We start from the raw sequence: 17,570 nt of genomic DNA on the forward strand, positions 1-17,570 counted from the left end.
CATCTTGGACGTGACCAAGAATAATGGAAGGCATGATGACTTTGGTTGGGACTGCAAGATTTAAAAAAAAAAAAATACCAAATATCATCCAATTGATAAGAAATCAATAACTTGTTCTCTAGCGATTAAGGCTCAAAAGCTCAGGTGGATGCCCCGTTAGGAAGCAGCTTGGATCTGTGGCTCTGTGAGTTCCCCGTTAACAGAGCTATTCAAGTTGAACAACCCCTCAGCAAGAGACATTTACAGAGGATTTCAGCATGGCTTGGATTAAATGCATGGTTCTAACAGCTATACGTCTGAATCCCCTGGGAAGCTTTAGAAAAACACACGTGCTGGAGTCCCACACCCACCCAGAGATAACTCTTCTGATTCAGTAGTACTGAATTGGGTTCTTGGTATTCAAATTTCTACAAAGCTCCAAATTTAATTTTGGTGCACACCCTCAGCTGACAATCTGAATGAAATCCTGGTACAAAAGGCTACCATTTGTCATCATATGCATTCCAACAGGATCCTAAGTATAAAGCATTAATATTCACAATACCCATCCATGTTAAGGGTTATTGTCCCCACTGTACAGGCGAAGACAGCTCAAAATGATTGAATGACACATCCAAATTTACACAGGCAATTGTGGGATGGCCAGGAGTTGAAGGCATGTCAGTCATATTCTTTTCCCCACACCCACAGCTTCTCGAAAGTTGGCCGGGCACAGTGGCTCACACCTGTAATCCCAGCACTTTGGGAGGCCGAGGCAGGCAGATCACTTGAGACCAGGAGTTTGAGACCAGCCTGGCCAACGTGGCAAAACCGCATCTCTACTAAAAACACAAAAATTACCCGGGCGTGGTGGCACATGTGCCTGTAATCCTACTACTCAGGAGACTGAGGCATAAGAATCACTTGAACCCACGAAGCAGAGGTTGCAGTGAGCTGAGGGTGTGCTACTGCACTCCAGCCTGGCCAACAGAGTGAGACTCCGTCTCAAAAAGAAAAAGAAAAATGCTGTTCCAACTCTGAAATTCTACAGTCCCCGTGCCTCCCATCTCAGCTTACTCTCCTCTGCTTTTGCACTCACACCTTCTTCTGCAGATACACTGTTTCTCCCTCACACTGAGCAAAGTCCTTCCCTGTGACTGATCTGCTCCATGACTAACAGAGGGATCCTGTCTTCCTCTGAACTTTTAAGATCCATGTTCATTTGTTTATTTATTCCTGTTTATTGAGTGCCTATTACATGCTAGTCACTATAGCAGTGAACAAAGTGGGCAAGATTTCTGCCCTCATGGAGCTTAGAGAGAGTCAATAGACAAATAATAATAATAATAAGTCAACACATAACTGTGATTGTGGTAAATGTTATATAGAAATAATCATAACAGTTATTATTAAGTGACAGGATGGGGAAAACTTCTGTTGTTGTTGTCGCTGTTGTTGTGATCTCACTCTATTGCCCAGGCTGGAGAGCAGTGGTGCCATCACAACTCGCCACAGCCTTGACCTCCCGGGCTCAAGAAATCCTTCCACCTCCGCCTCCCAAGGAGCTGGGACCGCAGGCATGTACCACCATGCCCAGCTAATTTTTCAGTTTTTTGTAGAGAAGGGGTCCCTCTGTACTGCCCAGGCTGGTCTCGTACTCTCGGACTCAAACGATCTTACCGGCCTCAACTTCAAAAAAACTTTTTTTGTTTGTTTTTTGTTTATTTTTGTTTTTGTTTGTTTTGAGACAGTCTCACTCTGTTGCCCAGGCTGGAGTGCAGTGGCATGATCTCATCTTATTGCAATCTCTGCCTCCCAGGTTCAAGTGATTCTCGTGCCTCAGCCTCCCAAGTAGCTGGAATTATAGGCATGCGCCACCATACCCGGCTAATTTTTTGTAGTTTTAGTAGAGATGGGGTTTTGCCATGTTGCCCAGGATGGTCTTGAACTCCTGAGCTCAAATGATCTGCCTGCCTCAGCCTCCCAAAGTGCTAGGATTACAGGCGTGAGCCACCATGCCCAGCCTACAATTTTTTTTTTTTTTTTTTTTTTTTTTTTTGAGATGAAGTCTCACTCTGTCGCCCAGGCCAGAGTGCAGTGGTGCAATCTCGGTTCACTGCAACCTCCATCTCCTGGGTTCAAGCAATTCTCCTGCCTCAGCCTCCTGAGTAGCTGGGATTACAGGTGCCTGCAACCACGCCCAGCTAATTTAGTATTTTTAGTAGAGACAAGAGTTTCATCATGTTGGCCAGGTTAATCTTAAACTCCTGACCTCAAGTGATCCTCCCAGAAAAACGTTTTAAATGGCGTAGTAGTCAGAATGATTTGATCTCTCTGAAGAAATGACACATACATTAGGACCTGAAGGATGGCAATGAGCAAGCCATGTTTGGGACCAAAGGAAGAATATTTCAATCAAATGAAAGAACCAATGCAAAGACCCTGAGATAAGAAAGCTCTTGGTGGGTTCCAAAAAGGGAAAAGCAATCTCCGTGGCAGGAGCCTAGTTAGTGAGAGGTAGACTGGCATGAGATGAAGGTGGAGAAAAAAGCAGAACCAAACCACACAGGGCCTTATAAATCTTGGGCTTTATTTTAAAAGCAACTGAATCTCTTGTTGGGTTTTATGTACAGGAATGAAAAATCTGATTTAGGTTTTTAAAAGACCACTTTGGCTGTTAGGTAGAGAAAGGTTGGGAGAAGAATAGGAATAAAAAAAGAGACATCAGCCAGGGTCTACAGCAGTAGTCCAACAGAGAGATGATATGGTCTTGGATGGACTTCAGAGGGGATGGAAATGGAAGGAAGAGATGGATTTGCGATGTATTCTGGAAGCAGAACTGAATGTTCATGGTAATAGTTTGGATGTGAGGGTGAGAAGGGGGGCGGAATCAAGACTATTACCTACACTTAGAGATATACAAAGTATAGAGTATTATCTGTTCTTTCTGTTGTTTCAGGGGTTTTTGTTTTGTTTTGAGACAGGGCCTTACTCCTGTCACCAAGGCTGGAGTGCAGTGGCACAATCACAGCTCACTGCAGCTTCAACCTCCTGGGCTCAAGTGATCCTCCCAGCTCAACCTCCCAAGTAGCTGGGACCTCACACATGCACCACCACGTATGGCTAATTTTTGTATTTTTTATAAATATGGGCTTTCACCATGTTGCCTAGGCTGGCCTCAAATTCCTGGGCTCATGAAATCTGCCCACTTCGCCCTCTCAAAGTGCTGGGATTACCGGCATGAGCCATCACTCAGCCGAGTATTATCCATCCTTATACAAGCATTATCTATACTGTTCATATGACCTTTATTTCCTGCCTTGCAGATTTAGTGTCTTTTTATGAATACATGCCTTCCCAAATATATGGACAGCTCCTCAAGGACAGAGTCTTTGTCTTATAATTCTTGTACCTCCACAAGGTCCGCATAAAATCGTATGTTTTACACCATTGTTCATTGATAGCTTGCTACTACTTTATCACACTTCACGATGCAATAAATGCTGCTATGATATGCCAACAGCCCCTCAGGAAGAAACCAGACATCAGTAGATCATAAGTCCAAATAACAGGACAGACATTACTTCTATATTTATTATCCAACACAGGTACTTCACACGTACCAAACACCAAGTAGATGAGAGATGAGAAAAAGCCCCACAAAAACCAGTATTAATCTTGTGCCAGGGAATTATAAGAAAGTTGTTCAGGCTTCAATACTTTTAATAATAATAGCATTCAGGCCGGGCGCAGTGGCTCACGCCTGTAATCCCAGCACTTTGGGAGGCCGAGGCGGGCGGATCACGAGGTCTGGAGATCGAGACCATCCCGGCTAACACAGTGAAACCCCGTCTCTACTAAAATACAAAAATAATAATAATAATAATAATAATAGCATTCAGCCAGGCATGGTGGCCCATGCCTGTAATCTCAACACTTTGGGAGACCAAGGCAGGAGGATTGCTTCAGCCCAGGAGTTCAAGACCAGCCTGGCAAACATGCTGAAACCCCGTCTCTACTAAAAATATAAAAACCAGTCAGGTGTGGTGGCGCATGCTTGTAATCCCAGCTATCTGGTTGGCTAAGGCAGGAGGATCGCTCGAACCTGGGAGGCAGAGGTTACAGTGAGCCAAGATGCACCACTGCACTCCAGTTTGGGCAACAGAGCAAGACTCCACCTCAAAAATAAAAGAAGGGGAGGGGAAGGGAGGGAATGGGGGGGGGAGAGGAGAGAGGAGAGAAGAGAAGGAAAGGAGAGGGAGAGGGAGAGGAGAGGGAAAGGAGAGGGAGAGGAGAAGGAAAGGAGAAGGAAAGAAAAGAAAGAAAAGAAAGGAAGGAAAGGAAAGGAAAGGAAAAGGAAGAAAGAGAGAGAGAATATAGCATTCATTGGAATACTCCCAAACACAAGGTAGTCTACTAGATATACACTACCTTATTTATTCCAACAGAAAATCCTAAAAAGTAGCCAGGCGAGGTGGCTTATGCATGTAATCCCAGCACTTTGGGAAGCTGAGGAGGGCGGATCACTTTGAGCTCAGGAGTTCAAGACCAGCCTGGGCAACATCTCCACAAAAAAAAAAAAAAAAAAAAAAAAATGCAATAACTAGCTAGGCATTGGTGGCTCATGCCTGTAGTCCCAGCTACTCAGGAGGCTGAGGTGGGAGAATCACTTGAGCCCAGGAGGTAGGTGGAAGCTGCAGTGAGCCAAGATCGCACTACTGCACTCCAACCTAAGTGACAGAGACCCTGTCCCAAAAAAACAAAAACAAAAAAAGAAAATCCTTCAAGGTAGGTGGGTTTTTTTCATATAGTTTACAGATAGGAAGATGGAGGCCCTAAGAGCTTAAGTCACACCATTCGTAAAAGAGCTGATATTCAAACTGTGGTTTGTGTGACCTCAAAGTCCAGGTCCAGTAAATCTGGGCAGCTTCATCACAGAGGGCTCCACCTAGGCCCTGACTTGGTTCTCTAACCTTACAGGTTAGCTAAAACCTAAGGAGAAAAGATTGCCTGAATAAGCATTCAAGTCAGTCTGGAAGAGTTCGATGACAACGCCTCTTGCCCAATCTTGTCTCCAAGAGCTTTCCCAGAGCAAGAGAGCTGCTGGAAATAGATGGCTCTCTGTAGCTCTGTGACTCCCTGAAACCTTCTTGGGCCTGATGTTTAACCCTATGTATGACATTAGAGTCTGGCCTGGGGCTTGCCTAGAACATGACCCTGTCACAGATATTCCCAGCTACTGCCACTTCTGCTCAGACCAAATGGCATCCAAGAAAATAGGTAGTTCCTACTAAGAAATACTCAAAAATCAATCCAACAGAGGCCACAGTGGGAAATAAAAATATAATCCTATTTAATACATAAAAAACCCCCAAAACTCTTACTATCACAAGGAAATAAACATTTAAAAGCAGTTTATACCCCCAAGGAAGAAAAAATAAGCAGTACAAATTTGCATTGCATATGCATAGGGGCATTCATTAAAGCACATGTTTCTCTGGCTAATTACGTTATTAAGTAACAACGTTTGCATCTGCATCAGAAATACAGTCAACTAATTATGAGCATGGCTGGGAATTTTCCCTTACTTTCCCATTGTCTGTGATTTTATTCAAATAATCAGCTTCAAAATAGGACTCCTGGGGGAGTGGAGGAGAATGTGTTGTGCTGGTTTCAAGGGCCAAATTTATAATATAACTTACATCTCATATCGTGAAGATAAAAATGTTTATCCACAGGCTAGCTTTCATATTCTATCAAGGAAATATTCCAGAAGGAAATTTGTTTGATGAAAGGTACAGGCAACTTACAGCATCTAATCAACAACTGACTGTATCACAAATGTCACCCATATTGGCTGCTGTTTATTATACGCATCAGCACAATAACATAGATTGATGACAGAAAGAATCTAGTAATATAAAGGCTCCATCTAAGACTGTTTAGAGATCAATAAATAACAAGCTGAGAAAGAAAAAAAGTGACCAACAATGCCAATAAATTGAGGCAGACATTTTGCCAACTGCCAGGGGAATGAATGACAGACCTATTCCACTTATTGGTATTGACCCCAAAATAAAATCTCCCCAGAAAAATAAGCAAGTGCTATATGTAAAGCTTTGCAAAAGAGCAGAAGCAAGTGCTAAAAACTGAAGAAAATCACACTCGAGTCAGTTTTCATCTTTACCCAACAATAACGGAAATAAGTCTCTAGCGTGCCTTAGAATCCAATTAGAAGGCTAACACATCACCTGGAAATTAGTGGAATGTTGTAAGGGCCTAAACAGTCCAGGCAGATTAACACCAGGGTCTGCACAATGCTTACGTTCCAAATCAGATAATTCAGCATGATACCTATACTTACTTCATTTGTTTCATCGGTGAAAGTGTTTGCTCCCCCACTAAATGGTAAGCTCTTTCTGGGCTGTGCATATATCCTGTATTTTTAAATATCCCCTGCAGTCCTTTGAATTATAAACATTATTTTAAACATTAAACTTTGTGATGTTCCTGTGTAAGCAACATGGTCTAAGGAACCTTTGACAAAGTTTCATGTATCTTGCAGCATATCTGCATATAACCATGAATTTGACTGTTGAGGTTGTCCCCTCATTCCAGGATCCCTTGGGCACTAAATTACACATATCACTCCTGGTGGAGGTTGGAATCTAATGTCTCAATATCTAGCAAGTTGAACTTAGAAAATGTTATACAGCAGAAAGAACAAGGCTGGGCACAGTAGCTCACTCCTGTAATCCTAGTACTTTGGAAGGCCAAGGCATGAGGATCACTTGAGCCCAGCAGTTCAAGGCTAGCCTGGACAACATGTTAAGACACTGTTTCTACAAAAACAAAAAATAAATTGTTTTAATTAGCTAGGCATGGTGACCCATGCCTGTAGTCCCAGCTACTTGGGAGACTGAGGCAGGAAGATCCCTTAAGCCCAAGAATTTGAGGCTGTAGTGAGCCATGATTGCACCACCACACTCCACCCTGGGCAACCTCATGTCTGAAAAAAAGAAAAACAAAGCCAGAGGCATTACATTACCAGACTTCAAACTATACTACAGAGCTACAGTAACCAAAACAGCATGATACTGGTACAAAAACAGACACACAGGCCAATAGGCCAATGGAACAGAATAGAGAACCCAGAAATGAAGCCACACACCTGATCAATCATCTTATCTTCCACAAAGAAGTCAACAATAACAAGCAATGGGGAAAGGACTCCCTATACACAAATAGTGCTGGGATAGCTGGCTAGCCATATGCAGAAGGATGAAACTGGACCCCTACCTTTCACCGTACATAAAAATTAATTCAAGACAGATTAAAGACTTGAATATAAGACTGCAAACTGTAAGAATGCTGGAAGAAAAACTGCAAAACACCATTCTGGACATCAGCCTTGGGAAATAGTTTCTTATTAAGCCCTCAATAGCAATTGCAACAAAAACAAAAGTGACACGTGAGACCTAATTAAACTAAGGAGCCTCTGTACAGCAAAAGAAACTATCAACAAAGGAAATTGATAGCCTACAGAATGGGATAAAATATTAACAACCTATGCATCTGACAAAGGTCTAATATCCATAATCTACAAGGAACTTAAACAATTCAACAAGCAAACAACAAATAACTCCATTAAAAAGTGGGCAAAAGACATGAACAGACACGTCTCAAAAGAAGACACACAAGCAATCAAGAAACATACGAAAAAATGCTCCACATCACTAATCAGAAAAATGCAAATCAAAACCACAATGAGATTCCATCTCACACCAGTCAGAATGGCTATTATTAAAAAGTCAAAAAAATAACAGATGCTGGTAAGGCTACAGAGAAAAGAGAATGCTTATAGACTGTCAGTGGGAATGTAAATCAGCTCAGCCACTGTGGAAAGTAATTTGGAGATTTCTCAAAGAACTTAAAACAGAACTACCATTCAATCCAGCAATCCCATTACTGGGAATATATCCAAAAGAAAATAAATTGTTCAATCAAAAAGACACATGCACTTATATGTTCATCACTGCACTATTCACAATAGCAAAGACATGGAATCAACCTAGATGCCCATCAATGGTGGACCGGATAAAGAAAATGTGATACATGTACACCATGGAATACTACACAACCATAAAAAATAAAATCATGTCCTTTGCAGCAACATGGATGCAGCTGGAGGCCACTTCTAATATCCTAAGCATATTAATGCAGGAACAGAAAATTCTACTATCCTAAGCATATTAAAGCATGAACGAATAATCAAATACCACATGTTCTCACATATAAGTGGGAGCTAAACATTGGGTACTCATGGATATAAAGATGAGAACGACAGACTTGGAGGACAAATAGAGGGAGGAGGGAGGAAGCAGGTTGAAACACTGTTGGGTACCATACTCACTACATAGGTGACAGGATCATTCATATCCCAAATCTCAGCATCACGCAATATACCCTTGTAACAAACTTGCACATGAGTCCCCTGAATCTAAAATAAAAGTTGAAATTATTAAAAAAAAAAAAATGTGGCCAGGCACGGTGGCTTACCCCTGTAATCCCAGCATTTTGGGAGTCCGAGGCAGGAGGATCACCTGAGGCCAGGAATTCGAGACCAGCTGGCCAACGTGGTAAAATCCCATCTCTACTAAAAATACAAAAATTAGCCAGGCGTGGAGCAGGCACCTGTAATCCCAGCTACTCGGGAGGCTGAGGCAGGAGAATCGCTTGAACCCAAGAGGCAGAGGTTGCAGTGAGTCAAGTTTGTGCCATTGCACTCCAGCCTGAGCGACAAGAGCAAACTCTGTCTCAAAAAAAAAAAAAAAAGAAAAGAAAATGTTATTGCATGCATAAAACAAAAATGGGAGGGTTATAGTTTGCCATGAAGCACATTCTCAAGAGTAGTTTATTAACTGCTCTAATGAGCTCATTAGTACCCAAAAGTCTACTTGCTCTTAAGGCGATAGAAGAACAGATTACTTTTTGATGCATTTTGTATTCTAAATTCTTCCATGAACTTTAGCCTTGACTAACAATATATTTTCTTCAGATTGTATTCATAGAGAAAGCTTACTCGGAGGAAAAAGAAAATTTTCCTTTTCATACAACACTTATCATCAATAAATAGTGTCCAGTATGGAAACAACTGGAATCTGAACACTTCAGAAACTGCAGAGGAGGTGGTAGGGTGCGTAAAAGCATGAACGTTAGGAGAAAAAAAGGCCTTAGCAAGATCTCTTGTAAGGATCTTCCATTTGCAGAGGTGACAATAATGTTTGTCGATGCTTTGAGCTGCATATGAATATTTCTTTTTATCAAAAGATAACATTAAAACTCTTCATTCTAATGTTCTAGTTGTAAATAGAATGTCTGAATGGAAAACAAATAAATAAGGTAAAGTAAAAACTGAAGAACTTTAGACCTTCTCATTTTATAGTAAGAAGTTTCAGAAAGACCTTACATTTTTGATAAGGAGACCTGCCACTCTTCACTAGAAAATGGCCCACTTGCTCATGACTGTGACATTGAGCCACACCTTTTCTGCACTAGGCACAGGGCCAAGGGCTTTATTCATTATCCCATTAAATCTTCACAATAGCTCTAAGGGATGAACACCATTTTATTCCGTTCCACAAAAGGAAACTGGAGTTTAGAGAGGTTCAGAAGTGGTTGCACAACTAGTTAGTGGCTCAGATAAAACTTAACACGGGTCTTTTTGAGCCAAAAGCTCATGCATCGTCCCCACTATTGGCAGCCTTATAACCAATGTCATCACTCATTCTGCACATTCAAATGACTTCAACCATTTACAAATATGGAGACATATTTTAATGGCATTTACTTGGCAAAAGTGTAACCCAACAGAGCTGTTGCATGCAACAGGTAAGTCAATGCAATTTTTAAAAATGTGTTAAAAGATCAGTATGTCGTGAGGTGTCAGAAAATGTATTTAATTGTTTTTTAATTTTTATGTATTTATTTTTAAAATTTTTGTAGAGACAGGGTCTTCCCCTGTTGCCCAGGCTGGAGTGCAGTGGCATGATCACAGCTCACTGTAACCTTGAACTCCTGGGCTCAAGTGATCCTCCCACCTCAGCCTCCTGAGCAGCTAGGACTACAGGTGCATGCTATCATGCCCAGACAATGTTATATGTTTTTGTAGAGACAAGGTCTCACTATGTTTTCCAGGCTGGTCTTGAACTCCTGGCCTCAAGCAATCTTCCCTTCTTGGTCTCCCAAAGTGCTAGGATTATAGATGTAAGCCATCATGCCCAGTCCAGAAAATGTACTTCAAATGAGCCAACATCCTATCACCTGGAACACAGATGATATACACAAGGTAAATGTGCTCTCACTCGCTCCTCCCTCACCCATGGTGGCATCATTAGTCAATCACAGCATTCATCTGTGCTAAGTGTGGATGTGGTCTCAGGATCCTTTCCATACCAGCACTAAAACTCCACAGGCAGCCGTGTAATGAAGCTTATCTGCCACTCTTCATTTGAATGCACTAAATTGTGGTACAATTTATGTCGAAGCTTTTTCAAACTCTTTCCACTTTCGTAGAGATAAACCAGGCTCTACAAAGAAAAATCTCAAAAGATGAAGAGTTGACTCGGCAACAATGAATACCCTTCTGGCCGGGTCCTAGACCACACTGTGCATGAACGTGTGTTTGTCTTGGCACCCCTCTCCTAGGGCCCTCCAGCTTTTTCATCATCACCTCCCATCTCCGGGGCACACTGACTGGGGCTGCCTTCTAGAAAAGTGCGTCGGGCTCACACCTTGGTGCATAAGCTCATGACATACAGTAAGTCACTTCCTTATCCTGGTCCTTAAACTCCCCTGTGAAATGGGAAATAATACCAACCTATTAACCTTATACAGCTTAAAGTGCTGGCCACCTCTAGAGAATCAGGCTCTGCAATTAATGGACTTTGGAAACCATGTCCCACCCTGTTGGCCAACTCAAAGGAGAAACTCTACCTCTGTAATCAGCCCACCATGCTGGGCCATCCACCGTATAAGGGCCATACACAGAGATAATGGGGGAAACCAGGAGTCAGCCTCAAGGCCTCTGTTTCTGCTTTATCAAAGCCTAGAAATGTCATGCCCAGAGAGAGGCAGGCATGAAGGCCTAGAAGACAAAGCAAGGAGGTACGGAACTGGGAAAGGACATAAAGCTTGGGGACAAAACAAAAAAGGGGGCAAGAGTTTCTACAAGGCTCAGCCACACAATAAGCTGGGATGGCAGTTCAGGAGCCCATTCCACAATGCCTGCTGTCACCTGTGGCGCCTTTTGAGGGGACCTCAAGGTGTTTCCACAGGCCTTGAGTATGCCAGGCACTGTGTTAGGTCCTGGTGAGATCCTGCTAAGGAAGGCTATATGGTCTCTGAGCTTCCGGATTTACAGTCCAGTAGGGGAGACTACTGAAAGCCAAGAAATCAATCAAATAATATACTTACTGGGTACTAAGAAAGAGAATAATGACAGAGGTGACTTTTTTTTTTTTTTTTTGAGATGGAGTCTTGCTCTGTCACCCAGGCTAGAGTGCAGTGGCGCGATCTCGGCTCACTGCAAGCTCTGCCTCCCAGGTTCACACCATTCTCCTGCCTCAGCCTCCCAAGTAGCTGAGACTACAGGTGCCCGCCACCACATCTGGCTAATTGTTTGTATTTTTAGTAAAGATGGGGTTTCACCATGTTAGCCAGGATGGTCTTGATCTCCTGACCTTGTGATCTGCCTGCCTCGGCCTCACAAAGTGCTGGGATTACAGGCATAAGCCACTGCGCCTGGCCCCAGAGGTGACATTTAAGCTGAAACTTGAAACATGAAAAGGAGCTTGATAAGCAGGAAGCAGGGAGGCTGCACCAAGAGATGAATGGATAAAATGTGATCCATCCATACAGTGGAATATTGTTCACCCTTAAAAAGGAATCACGTTCTGATACGTGCTACAACATGTGTAAACTTTGAAAACATGCTAAGCAAAAGAAGCCAGACATAAAAAGACAAGTATTATATGATTCCACATATATGAAGTGTGTAGAATAAGCAAATTCCTAGTGACAGAAAGCAGATAGAGGTTACCAGAGTCTAGAGGGAGAGGGAATGAAGAGTTAGTGTTTAAAGGGTGCACAGTTTCCATTTGGGATGATGAAAAAGTACTGGAAATGGATAGTGGTGATGGTTACACAACATTGTGAATGTACTTAGTGGTGCTAAATTGTCCACTTATATGTGATTAAATGGAAAATTTTATATTATGTATATTTTACCCAATAAAAAAACTTTTTAAAGCAAGGAGGCCAGGTGCAATGCCTCATGCCTGTAATCCCAGCTAGTGAGAGGCTGAAGCAGAAGGATCTCATGAGTCCGGAGTTTGAGGCTGCACTGAGCTATGATCATACCACTGCACTCCAGTCTGTGCAACAGAGCAAGACCTCATCTCTAAAAGATATACATAAAAAATTTTAAAAATAGGCCAGGTGCGGTGGCTCATGCCTATAATCCAGCACTTTGGGAGGCTAAGGCACGAGGATCACTTGAGTCCAGGAGTTTGAGACCAGCCTGGGCAACATAGTGAGACTCTGCCTCTGTGAAAAATTAAAAAAAAAAAATAGCTTGGCATGGTGGCACACACCTGTAGTCTAAGCTATTCTGGAGGCTGAGGTGGAAAGATCACTTGAGCCCAGCCGTTCAAGACTGCAGTAGGCCGTGGTTGCACCACTGCACTCCAGCCTGGGTGACAGAGCAACACCCAGTCTAAAAGAAAAAACAAAAAACAAAAAACACCCTTTTGCTCAGCAGCATCCAAGTTCATAATTTTCTAGTGTTTTTAGTGGAATTCCCAATTCCTGTGGCTTTGTAACTCTGAGATAAAAATACAATGTCAGTTGGCACATGGCCCAGATTCTAGAGTCCCAAAGAAGACTGAAGGATAAATAAGAAGGGGTGTGTGAGCTCAGAAAGGAGCAGGCACAGCAGTGAGAAACCGAGGCCATGTAGTGACACAGGGGAGGAGGAGGAGGAGGAGGGTGTCAGCGGGCAGAGGGAGCAGTTATTAGAGAAGGAAAAAAGAAGCGAAGATCTTTTAAATAACAGTTCTTTGGGAAAATGCAGCAAGCACTCTCCTCTAAATTAATTTTCTACATTCTCAGTCTAATAATCCAGACGATTGCTAATTTTCAAGGCAATCTAAATGGTTTTATATGGGGTTTCCTATGTCAATCCTTAGAGGGTTCTTTGATAGGCACTATGGCACATTTTAATCTAAGTTCTGCATTTTAGTTGATCCATTGAAAGATCATCTTAGAACTAAAATGTTATCTTTAGAAATTCTTAACCCCTAAGGATGATAATTAATGATCAAAATGCGTGTAGAGCCTACACAGCAAGTCAGAATATCAAAATGATTAACTTAGCCATGCACATCACTGGGGTTTCTTAACTATGCAATAAATTCAATGAAAATTGTGAGGGTTTCTCTTTTTTCCAAAATGAAAACAGGTTTCTTTGTCTGATATGTGAAAAATTCCGTCATGCTCACTTTGGCAGCTTATATACTAAAATTGGAATGATACAGAAACTAGCATGATCCCTGTGCAAGTATGACATGCAAATGCATTAAGTATTCCATTAAAAAAATTTCTTTCAATACAGAAAGTATATAAAATATAAAAATTGGCTGGGTGCGGTGGCTCATGCCTGTAATCCCAGAACTTTGGGAGGCCAAGGTGGGCGGATCACCTGAGGTCAGGAGTTTGAGACCAACCTGGCCAACATGGCAAAACCCCATCTCTACTAAAAATACAAAAAATTAGCTGGGCATGGTGGCAGACACCTGTAATCCCAGCTACGTGGGAGGCTGATGCAGGGAGAATGGCTTGAACCCAGGAGGCAGAGGTTGCAGTGAGCTAGATTGCGCCATTGCACTCCAGCCTGGGCAACAGAGTGAGACTCCATCTAAAAAAAAAAGTGTATATATATATATGTATATATATATGTATGTATAACTCTATATATATGTGTGTGTGTATATATATGAAGTCCGGGATCCCAAACCCCCCCAATGGAAATTATCACCATTAACATTTTGATGTATGGTGTTCTAAACATTTTTCTAAGCTTATCTGTATATAGGAACTTTTTCAAAATTAAGATTGTTATTCATAGAATTTGTAACTCTGAAACATACTATTAATACTTATTTATGTCAATAAATATTCTTTTTTTTTTTTGAGACGGAGTCTTGCTGTGTTGCCCAGGTTGGAGTGCAGTGGCACAATCTCAGCTTACAGCAACCTCCACCTCCCGGGTTCAAGCAATTCTCCCGCCTCAGACTCCCGAGTAGCTGGGATTACAGGTGCACGCCACCATGCCTAGGTAATTTTTTGTATTTTTAGTAGAGATGGGGTTTCACCATGCTGGCCAGGCTGGTCTCGAACTCCTGACCTCGTGATCAGCCTGCCTTGGCCTCCCAAAGTGCTGGGATTACAGGTGTGAGCCATTGTGCCTGGCCTGCAATAAATATTCTTTTTTAAATATTGTTTTTCTAACATAATTTTATTGGATACATAATATTCCATTTTAAGGGATTGATTTACTTAACCAATCTCTTACTGTTAGACATTTGAGATTGTTTCTAATATTTCACTACGATAAATAGTTATAAGCAAATATAACTACAGCAAATTAGAAGGCTTTACACTTCTTTGCATGCACAAATAAATTGGAAAATCTGGATGAAGTAAATGATTTTCTAGAAATACATAATTTACCAAAATTGATCTTAAGAGGGAAAGAAAAAGAGTGGACATGATTAGATACACCAGTAAGTATAGGAAGAACTTAAAAATAGTCCAAATATTCCAAGGGCTACCTCTCCAATAGTGCCACATCCAGATGGTTTTATAGGTGGAATCTCCCAAATCTTTAAAAATTCTATTTGTAGTATTCCAGAAATAGAGAAAGAAGGAAATTTTTACATTCTTTTTTTTAAAATTCAGAATAACATTAATACCAAACTGAACAAAGATGGCACAGGAAAAGAAAACAGAGCAATTTCACTTATGAATATCAATGCAAGATTTCTAAGTAAAATTTAGCAAATATAATCCAAATGAAAGGAATAAAACACCAAAAACCCAGCTTAATTCATTCCAGCAACTAGTACTGATCATTATCAGGAAATCTAACAATATAACCCACACATTATTATTTTTTTTTTTTCTTTATGAGATAGGGTCTCACTCTGTCACCCAGGCTGGAGGGCAGGGTGTAATCATGGCTCACTGCAGCCTCAACCTCACAGGCTCAAGTGGTCCTTCCACCTCAGCCTCCCAGGTAGCTGGGACTATAGGCATGCACCACCACTCCCAGGCTGGTCTTGAACTCCTGGGCTCAAGCTATCTGCCTGCCTGGGCCTCCCAGAATGCTGGAATTATAGACATGAGCCACTACATCTGGCCACATTATTATTTAAAAGAAGAAAAAATATATATAATCACCTGCCTAAAAGGCATGATAAAAATAACTTATTTCCAATGAAAAAAAAGAAATTCCTAAAAAGTGGGAATAGATTGATGCTTCCTTTAGATTATGGACATATAGCCAAAAACTAGAAAAATGGTAATTAAAAAAATTTTTTTTCACTTTTCAGATGGAAACAGGCACATAAAATGATAATATTTGTAGACAGAGAAACAGAAAACCAGGTCAAGCGTGGTGGCTCATGCCTGGAATCCCAGCACTGTGGGAGGCGGAGACAGGCAGATCACTTGAGCCCAGGAGTTCAAGACCAGCCTGGGCAACATGGCGAAACCACATCTCTATAAAATATACAAAAATTGTCCAGGCATGGTAGCTCGTGCCTGTAGTCCAGTTACTCAGGAGGCTGAGGCGGGAGGATGGCTTGAGCCCAGGAGCACCAGTGCACTCCAGTCTGGGTAGCAGAGCAAGGATCTCTCTAAAAAAAAAAAAAAAAAAGAAAGAAAGAAAAGAAAAAGAAAAAGGAAAAAGAAACAGAAAGCCAAAATTTTTAAAAAACTAACCAAAAGCCAGTGTCATCATAAAAACAGAAGCAGCATAACAAAGTGGCTGAAAACAATTCTGAAACTAGAATTCCTGGGTTCAAGTTCAGCTCTGTCTCTAGTTATGTGACCTTAAACAAATTACAGTCATGCATCACTTAACAATCTGCATACATTTTGAGAAATGCATCATTAGGCAATTCCTTCATTGTGTGAAGTCACAGAGTGTACTTACACAAACCTAGATGGTAGAGCCTGCTACTCACTTAGGCTGTATGGTATACCTATTGCTCCTAGGCTACAAATTCACACAGCATGTTACTATACTGAATACTATAGGCAACTATAACACAGTGGGAAGTACTTATATATCTAAATATAGAAATGATACAGTAAAAATACAGAATAAAAGATAAAAAATGATACACCTGTAATAGGGCACTTACCATAAGGGCAGGACTGGAAGTTGCTTTGGGTGAGTCAGTGAGTAAATAGTGAGTGAATGTGAAGGCCTAGGACATTACTGTACACTTTTATGTATAGTAATGTACATACAGTAATGTACTTGCTGGCAGAGCAGCAAGTTTGTTTACACCAGCAATGCCACAAACATATGAGTGTGATGCACTACAACATTATGATGGCTACGATGTCACTAGGCAATAGGAATTTTTCAGTCTCATTATGATCTTATGGGACCACTATAATGTGGTCCATCATCATATATAAAGTGCTTAAAATAATACTTGGCACACAGTGCCATATGAGTAGACATGATTAGATATGCCAAATATTAGCCAGGTGCAGTGGCTCACACCTGTAATCCCAGCACTTTGGGAGGCCAACATGGGCAGATCACTTAAGGTCAGGAGTTCAAGAGTAGCCTGGCCAACACGATGAACACCCATCTTTACTAAAAACACAAAAATTAGCCGGGTGTAGTGGTGGGTGCCTGTAATCCCAGCTACTCGAGTGGATGAGGCATGAGAATCGCTTGAACCCAGGTGGCAGAGGTTGCAGTGAGCCAAGATCATGCCACTGCACTCCAGCCTGGGTGACAAAGCGAAATTCTGTCTCAAAAAATATATATATATAAAATATATACATATACTATATATAATATATATTATATATACTATAGTATATATATTATATCCTATAGTATATATTATATATTATATCCTATATTATATATTATATATTATATCCTATATTATATATTATATACTATATTATATATTATATATTATATACTATATTATATATTCTATATATTATATACTATATTATATATTCTATATATTATATACTATAGTATATTATAATATACTATAGTATATATAATATATATTATATACTATAGTATATATTATATATTATATACTATAGTATATATAATATACTATAGTATATATAATATATATTATATACTATAGTATATATAATATATTATATACTATAGTATATATTATATACTATAGTATATATATTATATATTATATACTATAGTATATATAATATAGTATATAATATATATTATATAGTATATA

At 40.7% G+C, this 17,570-nt stretch overlaps 1 protein-coding gene and 1 non-coding gene across 6 annotated transcripts in view; one reads left to right on the forward strand and one right to left on the reverse strand.

Moving 5' to 3' along the window:
• Positions 1-17,570, reverse strand: part of SUSD1 (sushi domain containing 1) — a 137,067-nt gene that overhangs the window by 85,664 nt on the left and 33,833 nt on the right. The window lies entirely within an intron of this gene.
• LOC112135012 (U6 spliceosomal RNA) lies at positions 13,531-13,634 on the forward strand. The gene has a single exon (XR_002916333.1). It is a non-coding gene; the product is annotated as a U6 spliceosomal RNA (small nuclear RNA).

The sequence above is a fragment of the Pongo abelii genome, chromosome 13 (assembly GCF_028885655.2).
Source record: "Pongo abelii isolate AG06213 chromosome 13, NHGRI_mPonAbe1-v2.0_pri, whole genome shotgun sequence".
In the NCBI taxonomy this organism is placed as follows: Eukaryota; Metazoa; Chordata; class Mammalia; order Primates; family Hominidae; genus Pongo; species Pongo abelii.